Source organism: Apium graveolens, chromosome 10 (assembly GCF_009905375.1).
Source record: "Apium graveolens cultivar Ventura chromosome 10, ASM990537v1, whole genome shotgun sequence".
Classification (NCBI taxonomy): Eukaryota; Viridiplantae; Streptophyta; class Magnoliopsida; order Apiales; family Apiaceae; genus Apium; species Apium graveolens.
This window is the reverse complement of record NC_133656.1, coordinates 72546715-72559977: the sequence shown is the minus strand read 5'-3', so window position 1 is coordinate 72559977 and position 13263 is coordinate 72546715.

Genomic DNA, 13263 nt, shown 5'->3' with positions numbered 1-13263 from the left:
AATGGAGCAATCAATCCTTTTCTATTAGGCAGACCCGCATCAACTAAGTAATATTTACCTATATACAAAAAAAATAAGAATTATAATATAGACAACAAAGAAAGTAGAAATAACATTTACTATTTATAACAATCATTACCATCGAGAATTATTAATTTTTCATCTCTAGACAATGCATCTTTTATTATTCTTAAATCTGATGTGGTACCTTCTCAACCACACAAAAGATATGTAAACTTTAAATTAAAGGAACATGCAGCCAATACATTTATTGTCGGATATCCCTTCCGACCACGATATCTCAGAACATCTTTGTAAGGCACTTGTTAGTCCTTAACAATGCAACAAGAATTACAGAAGGGGGGTTGAATGGAATTCTTGAAACTTTTTCACAAAGATAAAAAGGTGTTCTAACTTAAATATATATATCAGTGTGAATTGATTTGCAGAGTAATAATAACTTGAAATGAATCAAAACACAAGTAATTAAAAATACAAGTTTTTAAAAACTTTCTGGTGGATTTGAATGTATCCACCAGAGATATATAATATATCAAGAGAACTCTGTGTAGCAATTAGATCACAACTGCTTACAAATTTTAACAACTAAGATTGCAGAGAAATGCTAAGAATATAACTTATAAATGTTTCTCTCTTGGTTGCTTAGTTAGTTGTTCTATTTGCCACTTCTTGGTTTATATAACACCAAGATTACAAAGTAATAAGACAAGATAATAAAACAAAAAACTATCAAATCTAATACTATGCTACTTCATTACTCTATTCCAACATCTTTGAATATCTTCATAATAGCATGGAAATGACAATGCTTCTTTATTCTCTAAAACCCAATTGAATAGGCTTCCACATTCCTTTTGCATACACTCGACGCATGTGACTGTATTGTCATTGTCAACAGATGTTTGAATTCTTTATCCGTCGGGTTCATGATCATCCGTCGAGTTCATGATCATCCGTCGGGTTGTCTTGTTGATCATCCGTCGAACGACATTGTTGTTTATCCATCGGGTAGCAATCTGGCACTTGACTTCATTTCATTTATGCAGAATTACAAGACATCATCTATGTACAATTTATCAACCTATTCTGCATATCTAGTTAAAGTCAACATGACTTGAGTACTACTTACAAAATCTAAACAATGTGTATGCAGAAATGTGCTACAGACTTATTGTTACACAAGCTACTCACTCGATGGATAATAAATCATCATCCGTCGGGACTATATTGAGTCATCCGTCGGGACTATAATCCTTATCCATCGAGTGCTACATTTTTTACTAAGTAAAATCTACCAAGATGTTTTGTTAATGAAATCATCAAGTTCACAACATATCCACAACAATCTCCCCCAATTTATGTCTACTGGAATTGTAGCCATAAATTAAGAGAGACTTGATGATAACAAAACACCCTAAAAATACAACTTTGAAAGTAAGTAGATAAAACTGTAAAGTGCTTCAATTAGCAAAATGTACAAATATTTGCTCACAGTCATTTTCAAGGTGTTCCTCTAGCCTGAGCAGATTTATCTAGTTCCTTGAAGGTCTGGATCTCTTTCCAAGCTTTTTGTTATTTTCTTCTATCTGATTTTGGAGTTGTCTATAGAATTCCAGTTCATCAGATTCTGAGAGATTTAGCTTTTCTTGCATTTCCAAAAGAGTCTCATTGCTAGAGATGCTCAATTGGTCTTCTAATCTGAAAAATCTTCTAACTCCTTTGTCATCCATGAACTCCATCAGCCATTAGCGCCTTAGATGCACTATTCTCCCTGTCTAAGGAATAATTAGAGTCTTTGGGAGTGCATCTTTAGCTCTAATACTCCTCAGTTCTTCAATATTCTTTAGAACCAGTCTTCTTGCAGTTACATTGAACCCAAAGTTCTTCTTGAAATATGAATAAACCTTTATCAGTACAACTTGGCTTTCTTGAAGGATCCTGTGAAGTGGCCATTGAATCTCTTTTCCTCCCTTGTACTTGAAAACTAACCTTTCAGGTAGATTTCTGTAAGCATCAATCCCTCTCACTTCTTCTAGTTCATCTAGATAGAGATTTAGATAAGAGAATTCCTTGATGTCACATAAGTACATGTAATCTCCCTTGTTGACTTTAGATTGAGCTTTGACTAGAGATTTAGATTTGAGAGGTGACAACTTCACTTTCTTGACTACTCTTGACTTTGTTCTTTTTGGCTTGTTAATGATTGGCAAATTGAAGTCAGGAATTGGTAGTCTCTCTCAGTCTATTGGTTCATCCTTAGGCACAATAGGTTCACCATGAATGTTCTTGTAAGGATCCACCACCTTAATGTCTTCAAATACCACTGAGGGTTTTAGTGCTTGAGTTGTAGTTGGAGTGGATTCCTTGGGAAACTGATCCTCCAATTCCTTATCAACAAAGTTCAATTTCCTTTTGGTTCTTTTGGCCAATTCCTTGTATCTTTGAGATTTCTTCTGTTGTGGTTCAACTTGTTTCTTTGGATCTTGAGATTCAGTGATTTCAGATGGCTGAGCAGGAATTTATTGTGTTGGTTTCACAGCTTGTAACTTGGCCAAGATAGCAGCTTGCTCTTTCTTTTGTTTAGCCTTTTTGGCATCTAGAATAGCTTGCTTCTTTTCTTGCTTCAATCTTGCCTTTTCTTCTCTCTTTGCTTGAGCAAATTGAGGATGTCCAGCCACCACATAAATTTCTTTCCCATTTCTGAAAACTTTAGTAATTCTCTTTTTTAAGGCTGAATCAGCTGGATCCTTGTAGAAGGCAATTGATCTTGACAGAAGCTTCTTCTCATCAAGCTTAGGTGTCTCATACACTATATCCAAAGGGTTCTTTAATGATGATTTTGGATAGTTCACCCTTGGCTTCAGAATTATTTCATCCTTTGGAGATTTGATGCAAGATGGCTATCCTCTTTCCAGATAGTTCATGCTCATTTCATTCACAGAAATCTGCTTGACTTGAGAGTGATGAATGGCTGACTTTTCTGGCTTCTTTACTAGCCCAAACTTCTTTTGTATGTCCTCATCAATTTTCTCCCAGTTGATTGGCTTTAACTACTTTTTTTCATCTTCTCTTAAATTTACTGTTGCTTCATTGATCAGATCAATACTGTCTGTTACTGGTGGCTTGGTGAAAGCAATTATAGGCATAATTACTTTACTGATTTGAATGTGAAGCTTCTCCCCCTCACTTGGTCCTTTCTCCCCCTTTTTGTTATCATCAAGTTGAGTAGAGGAGGAGGTTTGTGCAGCCACCAGTTTCTAAAGCAAGTCTGTCTGTTGAGCTTGATGAAGATGAATGGCTGTTAGAGATGCTTCCATAGTTGTCATCCTTGTATCCAAGGCATCTATCTTTGTGGCATAATCAGAATTTTTCCTGAGCTGTCTCTTAATATCAAGCATTGTAGCTTCTGGAAGCTTAGAGTCCATTTTGTCAGAAATAGCCTTCTTCACCTAATCAATATCTCCTTTGATGGTGTTGACATCTCTAGCATGTTGGAAGCCTTGAATCTGTTGTAGTTACAGAGAAGCAAGATGTGCTTGAAGGAGCTTCTTGGTGCTGGCATTGTTAGTGGATTGAAGAGCAGAATTTGTCTGATTTATGAGTTGGATCAAGGTTGTCTTGAAGTAGTGTTCATCATAATGTTTTGAAAATGCCCATGATGGCATGCCTGATCTTGAACTGGAACCTACTTCTCCCCCTATGTCCAATGGCTCTTCTTCACTGTCTCCACCTTCATCTCCAAAGAAATCTACTGAACCACCAGTCTCATAATCAACATCACCAGCTGTAGAGGGAAAAGCTGTGATGGCATCCTTAGCTCTTAGCATTGACTGAGTGGTATGCACCAAATTGAGCATCCTTTCTGCATTGTCATTGCCCTGTTCAGCTAGAAGTTAATAAGCTGGAACTGGTGAGTAAATGCCTCAGCATCAAGGGAGGTGGAATCTATAACAGCTTGAGGATGTTGAGATAGTCCCTCCCTGTCTGCATCCTGGACATTCATTAACTCACTAGCAATGACATCCATCCTTATAGCTCCTGTACCTGCATTTCTATCTTGTTCTCTCTTTTGTTGCATCAGGGTCTCACCCTGGCTCCCCATCCTCACACCCTCACCTTCACCATCTAAGGTGGAACTCCTCTCACTCTCTTTTGCCAATCCTGAAGAACTGGATTGCTTATTTTCACTCTTTTCCTCTCCTTTTTCCTAGGAGCAACCCAGACCCTCACTCATAACACTCTCTTCCCTCAATCCTAAGAGTGACTGTACAACCACTAAGTCTTCTGCACTAGAGATAATAGATAAAATTTGAAGTTGCGTAGAGACACCGACGGATGAGGAATATCCATCGGGTTAGCAGTTTGACTATCCGATGGATAAATGCTGTTAAGCTTATCCATCGGGATGCAATCACTGCTCGACGGATGAGCAATATCCATCGAGAGAGTAGAAATGAATGAACTAGGAATTGAAACTATTGTGGACTCTGTGCTGATTGATGAGATTTTGGGCAGATATTTCAACAGTTCCTGAAAGAATTGGCAAGTGAGCCAAAAAATCATCCAAAAGATGATGCTCACTTGCACTAGATTTTGGCTTTCCCAACAAAGTTAAAGAAGGGGAATCAGGAATTGATGTGTTGATCATATCCACATCCAGAGAGTTTGTGGGAGAATTTGGTGTTTGAGGTGCTTCTATAACTAATGATTTTGGCTGTGACTCCATATTTATTGGAGCCACATCAAGCTGAATTTGTGAAGGTGCAGTGACTGTGTCTTTAGCACCAGTCTTCACAGTGTGTGAACCCTGTGCATCCCCAAAGGTTTTGGATTTCTTCTTTCTGGAATAAGTTTGGGGTGAGCTAGTGTCCCTTACCCTCTTGGCATGTGCTCTTGGCTGAGAGCTTTGTTCAATAGCCACATCCTTTTGGGAGGATGCAACTATAAATGAGCTTTTGTCCTTTTTAAGCACTGCAGTTTATTGGGAAACTGCAGTGTGGCTAGGCTGGGAAACACTCACCTCTCCAACCTTATCCTTAGGGTTTTGTTTATGTTCACCCTGTCCCTCACCTACCTTACCCACCTTCACACTCCCCTCTTTGATTTTGGTGGATTTTGCAATTGGCATCTTTTGAGAGATACCAGAGGGGGCTTTCTTTGATTTGGATTTTTAAATTTTTGAAGATTTAGTAGCTTGGGTAGGCAACTGTTGGGTCATTGACACAGTTGCCATAGCTACATAAGAATTCAAAGAAATTTGTGAGGTTGGAATAGTAGGGACAAATGAACTTACCTCACTTACCTGAGGTGCTTCCATTACAAGGAAATAGAAGAGTGACACCTCCTTGTGATGATATGTCCTGTTTAAATCTGCAATAATTCTCCTCTCTTGAACCCAATAATCTAATTTGTTGTTTGAGTTCTCAAGTACAATTTCCTCAGAGAGGTGGTTAGCTAGCATCATGAAAAATCTAGCATAATAAACATTTTTACCCCTCTTATTTAACTCCCCTAATTTAAACCCCAACTCAAACAAAACAAGATCACTAAAATTAAAGAACTTATATGTAACTAGCATGTAGAGCATGTTAAGCATATTAATATTGACAGAATCAAAATTAATGATTTAACCAGAAAAGACCTTGGTAACTACATCACACATGAAACTCCATTCTTTCCTAAGACCCAACCTCCTAACATCACTTAACTTAGAAGTAGAGAGTGCATAGTTCCTGGAATTAAGCATATTAACAATATCAGTATCTTTGTGTGGTGAGGTCACAGTATAATCAGGAATTTTGAAACATGCTTTAATAACATCACTATTGATACAAAATTCTTTACCTTTAATAGTGAGTATGATGGTCTTACCAGTAGAGTTGTATGTAGCAGTTGTCCACATCTCTTCAACAACCTCACAGAAGATGGTGGGTGATTCTAGCATTGCATAGTTGAGTTTGCAGTTCTTCACAAAATCCATCATTTTGTGGTAGTCACTTGAATGTTGAATCCCCTTGTTTACAAGAGCCGTGAAGTTGTTCTTCTCATAGATGTATCCAGTTTGTGACATGATCTTGACTACTGGTGCCATTGTTAGAGAGTGGAAATTACAGAGATAGAGATGATAATCGCTTTTGAGAAAGAGAGAATTTAGAGCAGATAATTTGAGAATGATAAAAGAAAAGCAATGGAAATGAAATAAGCTTTTATACTATCTCAAAAATAACTGTAAAAAATAATAAAGTAAAATAAAGTAACCAATGAAAATTGTCCAAAATAGCCATTTAAAAAATAAACTGTAAAAATTCCTTCAATTACTCGTCGTGTTATACTTGTAAGTATACTCGATGGATAATGTTCAGGGAATTAATGACTAGGATTCAGACAATTCGATGGATGCGGATAAATCAGTTATCCGTCGAGTCATAAAATATTCCAGAAAAGTAATTGATTTTATTAGTAAAATGTATACCGACGGATGATTAAACTCTATGGATAGTGATCATCTGGCGAGATGTGAATTTTGACTATGCCAAAATTTCATCCAAGACTGTAAAACCAATTAAATTTCTGGCTCCATTACAACTTGCAAATTATCTGAAAAGATTTAAGAGTAATTTAGCATACCTAACTCACTTACCAACCTTAAAAAGGTGGATTCATCCAGTGGTTTGGTAAATATATCTGCAAGCTGCTTTTCACTTGGAATAAAATATAGTTCCACAGTACCATTCATTACATGTTCCCTTATGAAGTGGTACTTGATGTCTATGTGCTTTGTTTTTGAATGCTGTACTGGATTTTCAATGATGGCAATTGCACTTGTGTTATCACAGAAAATGGGAATTCTTTCCACTTGCAGACCATAGTCTAGCAATTGGTTCCTCATCCATAAAAACTGTGCACAACAACTGCTAGCAGCAATATATTCAGCTTCAGCTGTAGAAGTAGAAACTAAATTTTGCCTTTTACTGAACCAAGACACAATCTTGTTTCCTAGAAATTGACAGGTTCCTGTTGTACTTTTTCTATCAATTCTATAACCCACATAATCTGCATCTGAATAACCAGTTAGATCAAAACCAGAATCTCTAGGGTACCAAATGCCAAGTTTTGGTGTTCCCTTGAGATATCTGAAAATTCTCTTGATAACTACTAAGTGAGATTCTCTAGGATTAGCCTGAATCTAGCACACAAACATGTAGCAAATATTATATCTGGCCTACTGTCTATTAAGTACAGAACTGAGCCAACCATGCCCCTATAACTTGAAATATCCACAGACTTTTCAGTAATGTTTAATTCAAGCTTAGTTGCAGTGGCCATGAGAGTTTTTGTAGATGTGCAATCCATTAGATCAAACTTCTTTAAAAGGCCATATATGTATTTAGTTTGACTAATGAATATTCCATCACTAACTTGCTTAACTTTCAAACCAAGAAAGTAAGTAAGTTCTCCCATCATTCTCATTTCATACTTACTCTGCATAAATTTGATAAACTTTTTGCAAAGTTTCTCATCTGTAGAGCCAAAAATAATGTCATCTACATAAATTTGAACAAGTATACTAGATCCATTAACATTTCTAAAGAATAAAGTTTTATCTACAGTACCTCTTGTGAAGTGATTTTCCAAAAGGAACTTTGATAAAGTGTCATACCAGGCTCTGGGTGCTTGCTTTATTCCATAAAGTGCTTTCAAAAGATAGTAGACATATTCTGGAAAATTTGGATCTTCAAAACTTGGAGGCTGACTGACATAGATTTCCTCCTCCAAGACTCCATTCAGAATGGCACTTTTGACATCCATTTGATAGACCTTGAAATTGGCATGGGCTGCATAGGCTAAGAAGATTCTGATGACTTCAAGTCTTGCAACAGGAGCAAATGTTTCATCAAAATCTATTCCTTCTTGTTGACAATAGCCCTTAGCAACCAATCTAGCTTTGTTCCTGACTACTATGCCATTTTCATCCATCTTGTTTCTGAATACCCATTTGGTGTCAATTGGATTCTTTCCTCTAGGCTTGGGCACCAGCTTCCATACCTTATTCCTCTCAAATTGGTTTAGCTCTTCCTGCATAGCTAAAATCTAATTAGGATCCAACAAAGCTTCTTCTACCTTCTTTGGTTCTTCCTTAGGAAGAAAGCTATTGTACAGACATTCTTCTTGAGTTGCTCTCTTTGTTTGAACTCTAGAAGATACATCACCAATGATGAGCTCAAAGGGGTGATCCTTTGTCCATTTTCTTTGTTGAGGTAGATTAGTTCTAGATGAAGAGGCCTCATTGTTGTCTTGATGTGTAATTGAGTTTTGATTGCTAGAAACTCCCCCTGAGTTAATGGATCTTTGATTTGAGAAATGGGAGCTTTCTGTGAGTGATCTATCCTGACTTCCAGCTTCTTTTGATGACCCGGCGGATGGTGAATTTGGAGTACCGACGGATGAGGCTGGTTGTCTCCCGACGGATAAGGCAGATTGTCTCCCAACGGATGAAGCATTATGCAACTCGACAGATGTTGAATTTTGTGCTTCATTGGTAGTAGATTTTTCTGCATTATCCTTTGATACTATTTCTTGATCACTTTCATCATCAATGTCATCACTAACCATCTCCACATTGTCAAATTTGAGGCTCTCATGGTAATCTCCATCTTGCAGTCCTTTAATCTTTTTATCATCAAGCACAACATGTATTGATTCCACAACAATGTTGGTTCGTAGATTGTAGACTCTGTATGCTTTACCAACATCATATCCAACAAAAATTCCTTCATCTGCTTTAGCATCAAACTTCCCATTCTGATCAGTTTGATTTCTCAAGTTATACATTTGCAGCCAAAGGCATAAAGAAAATTTAGAGTTGGCTTCTTGTTCTTGAACAATTGGTAGGAAGTTATGCATTTTGCTTGATTAATTAGAGAAATATTCTAAGTGTAGCATGCAGTTTTTACAGCTTCAGCCCATAAATATGTTGGTAACTTAGACTCTTCAAGCATTGTCCTTGCAGCTTCAATAAGTGATCTGTTTTTCCTTTCTACTACTCCATTTTGTTGTGGAGTTCTTGCTGCTGAAAGCTCATACAAAATCCCAATTTCTTCATAAAATGCTCTCATGATAGAATTCTTGAACTCAGTTCCATTGTCACTCCTGATTCTTCTAACTTTGAAATCAGGATGATTATTGACTTGCCTTATATGATTGATAATGATTTCACTAGCCTCATCTTTAGACTTTAGGAAATATGTCCAAGAGAACTTTGAGAAATCATCTACAATTACTAGGCATAATCTTTTCCTTGAAATGGACAACACATTGACTGGTCGAAACAAATCCATGTATAGCAGTTGCAAAGGTTCTTCAATTGTTGAATCAAGCTTCTTCCTGAATGATGCTTTGATTTGCTTTCCTTTTTGGCAGACATCACACAATCCATCTTTAGAAAACTCCACTTGAGGAATGCCTCTTATCAGTTCTTTCTTTACTAGTTCATTCATGGTCTTGAAGTTTAGATGGGATAGCTTCTTGTGCCATAACCAACTTTCATCCTGACTTGCTTTGTTGAGAAGACAAGTAACAGATTCTGCATTTGATGAGTTGAAGTCAGCTAGGTACACATTTCCTTTTCTCACACCAGTGAGAACCACTTTGTTGCTCCTCTTGTTAGTCATAACATAGGCTTCTGAATTGAAGGTTACTAAGTTGCCTTTATCACAAAGCTGGCTGATACTCAACAAATTATGCTTGAGACCATCCACTAAGGCAACCTCCTCAATGATCACATTGTCTTTTGAAATCAATCCATATCCCACAGTATAACCCTTGTTGTCATCTCCAAAAGTAATATTTGGGCCAGCTCTCTCCTTGAACTCTGTGAGCAGGGTAGAATCACCAGTCATGTGTCTTGAACAACCACTATCCAAGTACCATGGATTCTTTCTGTTTTCCTGCACACATCAAAATCAAATCAAGTTGATTTTGCTACCCAAGTTTCCTTGGGTCCTGCGTTGTTAGCTTTCTTTTTCTGTTTCTTAGGTTTGATCTCATTTGACTTGGGGATATCAGATTCATCCTTAGTCATTTGAGTTGAACCTTTGAAACCATTTAATACAACATAATTATCATGCATATTTTGACTAATAGGAAATGGCATGCTATTAGTAAACATGTTATTCCAGTAAGGCATTCTAAATGGCATTTGTGGCATACTAATGTATCATAATAGGGATTAGGTGCAAATGGCATATTAGCAAACCGTGCATTCATATTCTGTGTAGACAATGCATTCATAGGCATAGAAGGCATGGCATTCATGTTGGGAAAATGAGATGGCACAGATATGGAATTAGGCATGACAGATTTGCAATTAATAGACAAATGATTTACACTACCACACTTGACACAGATTTTTCTAGGAGCATATTTATCAGGTATGTAGTTATTGTGTTTGTTAATCCCTACTTTACCATTTCTATTATTTTTCTTTTTAGCCTCTGTTTTAACCTCAATCTTTTCAAGTCTGTCACTCAATTGCTTGACAGTCATATGACCAACATTAGCGTTCTTCTCCTTCTTCACTTGACTAGATTCTCCTGGAACAAAATTCTTGGAAACCAATCCATATTTTTCATTTAACTTGACAAGCTCGGCTTTACTCACAGGCTTGCTCACAGTCGACGGATGAGGATTTATATCACTCGACGGATAACCCTTTTGTTATCCGAAGGATGACCCTCATCATCCGTTGAGTCTAAATCTATTAGCAATCCTTCCACCAAATTGGATTCTAGCTTCTCCTTGTTCTTTTTCCAGGCTACATCACAAAAGGACTCAATACCTTGAACTTTGGTGATTTGAGCATGAACATCTCTTGATGTTTTCCATGCCTTAATCACCTCCTGTTCTCTTTCAAGCTGCTTCTTCAAGATCTCTTCTTTCTTCAAGGACTCAGTTAATTCATCCTTAGCAATTTTACACTCAATTATTAATTTTTGAAATTCAATGAACTGAGACTCTAGCACATTATTCCTCTCACTTAAAAACAAATTGTTTTCTTTGATTTTAGCATTTTCCTTAGTAAGAGACTTAAGTGTAACACGCAAATGATATAATTCTGTAGACATGTCATTTATAGCATCATTACACTCAGCTTTAGATAAATGTGCAAGGTTAGTGGTGATTACCTGATTGCTTGAAGAACTTGTCTCTGTTTCATCAGACTTGACCATTAGGGCTAGATTGACATAACTGACATCTTCATCTTCATCCAGACCATCTGCTGCCCAGTCATTTTCTTATGTAATGAAAGACCTTTCCTTTTGTTTGAGCAACTCAAAATATTTCTATTTATAATCCACAGGCTCAAACTTTTTCTTGGTGGAATCTGACTTTCTACACTCACTGGCAAAGTGCCCTGCCAAGCCATATTTGAAACATTTGAATTTTGATTTATCCACCATATTTCTATTTGGCTTGGCTGCTCTAAAGTTCTTCTTAAACTTGAGCTTGGAAAATCTTCTGGAAAGAAATGCTAGATGTTCATCAATATCTTCCATATCATCTTGGCTCAAAGAATCTTCATTTTTTGCTACCAGCCCCTTGCCCTTATTTTCACAGACCTTTGAAGTTGATTCAACACCTTCCATCTTCATCTCCTTCTCTTTCTCTAACTCAGCAACTAGTGCAATGGATCCTCCTTTCTTCTTTCCTCTCTCCATCCTCTCATCTTGCTCTATTTCAAGCTCATAAGTTTTCAGGATGCCATACAGTCTCTCCAAAGTGAACTCCTTATAATCTTGAGAGTTTCTCAATGAGACTGTCATAGGTTTCCATTCCTTTGGAAGAGATCTAAGGAACTTAAGATTGGAGTCTTTTTTCTGATAGACCCTTCCATGCAACTTCAGAGCATTTAGTAGTTTTTTAAATCTACTAAAAATGTCAGTGAGAGACTCACTATCTTCACTATGAAAGTGCTCATATTGCTGAATTAGCAGCTGCATCTTATTTTCCCTGACTTGTTCAGTGCCATCACAGATAATCTGTATTGTATCCCAAACATCCTTGGCAGTTTTGCAACTGATGATGTTGTCAAACATATCACCATCAACTCCATTGAACATGATATTCATGGCCTTCTTATCTTTCCTGACTTGTTCAATATCAGGATCAGACCATTCATGCCTTGGCCTGGGAATAGATGGCTCATTTCTAGTTGCAGCTCTCATTGGCACATGAGGGCCTCTTTCTATGCAATCTACATAGGCCTCATCTTGAGAAAGTAAATGAAGTTGCATCTTTACCTTCCAATGATGGTAATTATCTTTATCCAGAAAAGGAATCTTGACTCCAACATCCTTTTTGTTCATCTTGCTATTTTGTTGTGATCTTTAAACTCTTTATTTATCAAGAGCTTGCTCTGATACCAATTGTTAGTCCTTAACAATGCAACAAGAATTACAGAAGGGGGTTGAATGGAATTCTTGAAACTTTTTCACAAAGATAAAAAGGTGTTCTAACTTAAATATATATATATATATATCAGTGTGAATTGATTTGCAGAGTGCGGAATAATAACTTGGAATGAATCAAAACAAAAGTAATTAAAAACATAAGTCTTTAAAAACTTTCTGGTGGATTTGAATGTATCCACCAGAGATATATAATATATTAAGAGAACTCTGTGTAGCAATTAGCTCACAACTGCTTAAAATTTTTATCAACTAAGATTGCAAAGAAATGCTAAGAATACAGCTTACAAATGTTTCTCTCTTGGTTGCTTAGTTAGTTGTTCTATTTGCTACTTCTTGGTTTATATAACACCAAGATTACAAAGTAATAAGACAAGATAGTAAAACAAAAACTATCAAGTCTAATACTATGCCACTTCATTACTTTATTCCAGCATCTTTGAATATCTTCATAATAGCATGGAAATGGCAATGCTTCTTTGTTCTTTAAAACCCAGTTGAATAGGGTTCCACATTCCATTTGCATACACTCGACGCATGTGACTGTGTTATCACTGTCAACAGATGTTTGAATTCTTTATCCGTCGGGTTCATGATCATCCGTCGAGTTTATGATCATCTGTCGGGTTGTCTTGTTGATCATCCGTCAAATGGCATTGTTGTTTATCCGTCGGGTAGCAATCTGGCACTTGAATCCCATTAGTTTGTGAGAAAAGACCTTTTTCGTACACGTTCACTTGCATCACATACACAAGTGCCTTCATTTCATTTATGC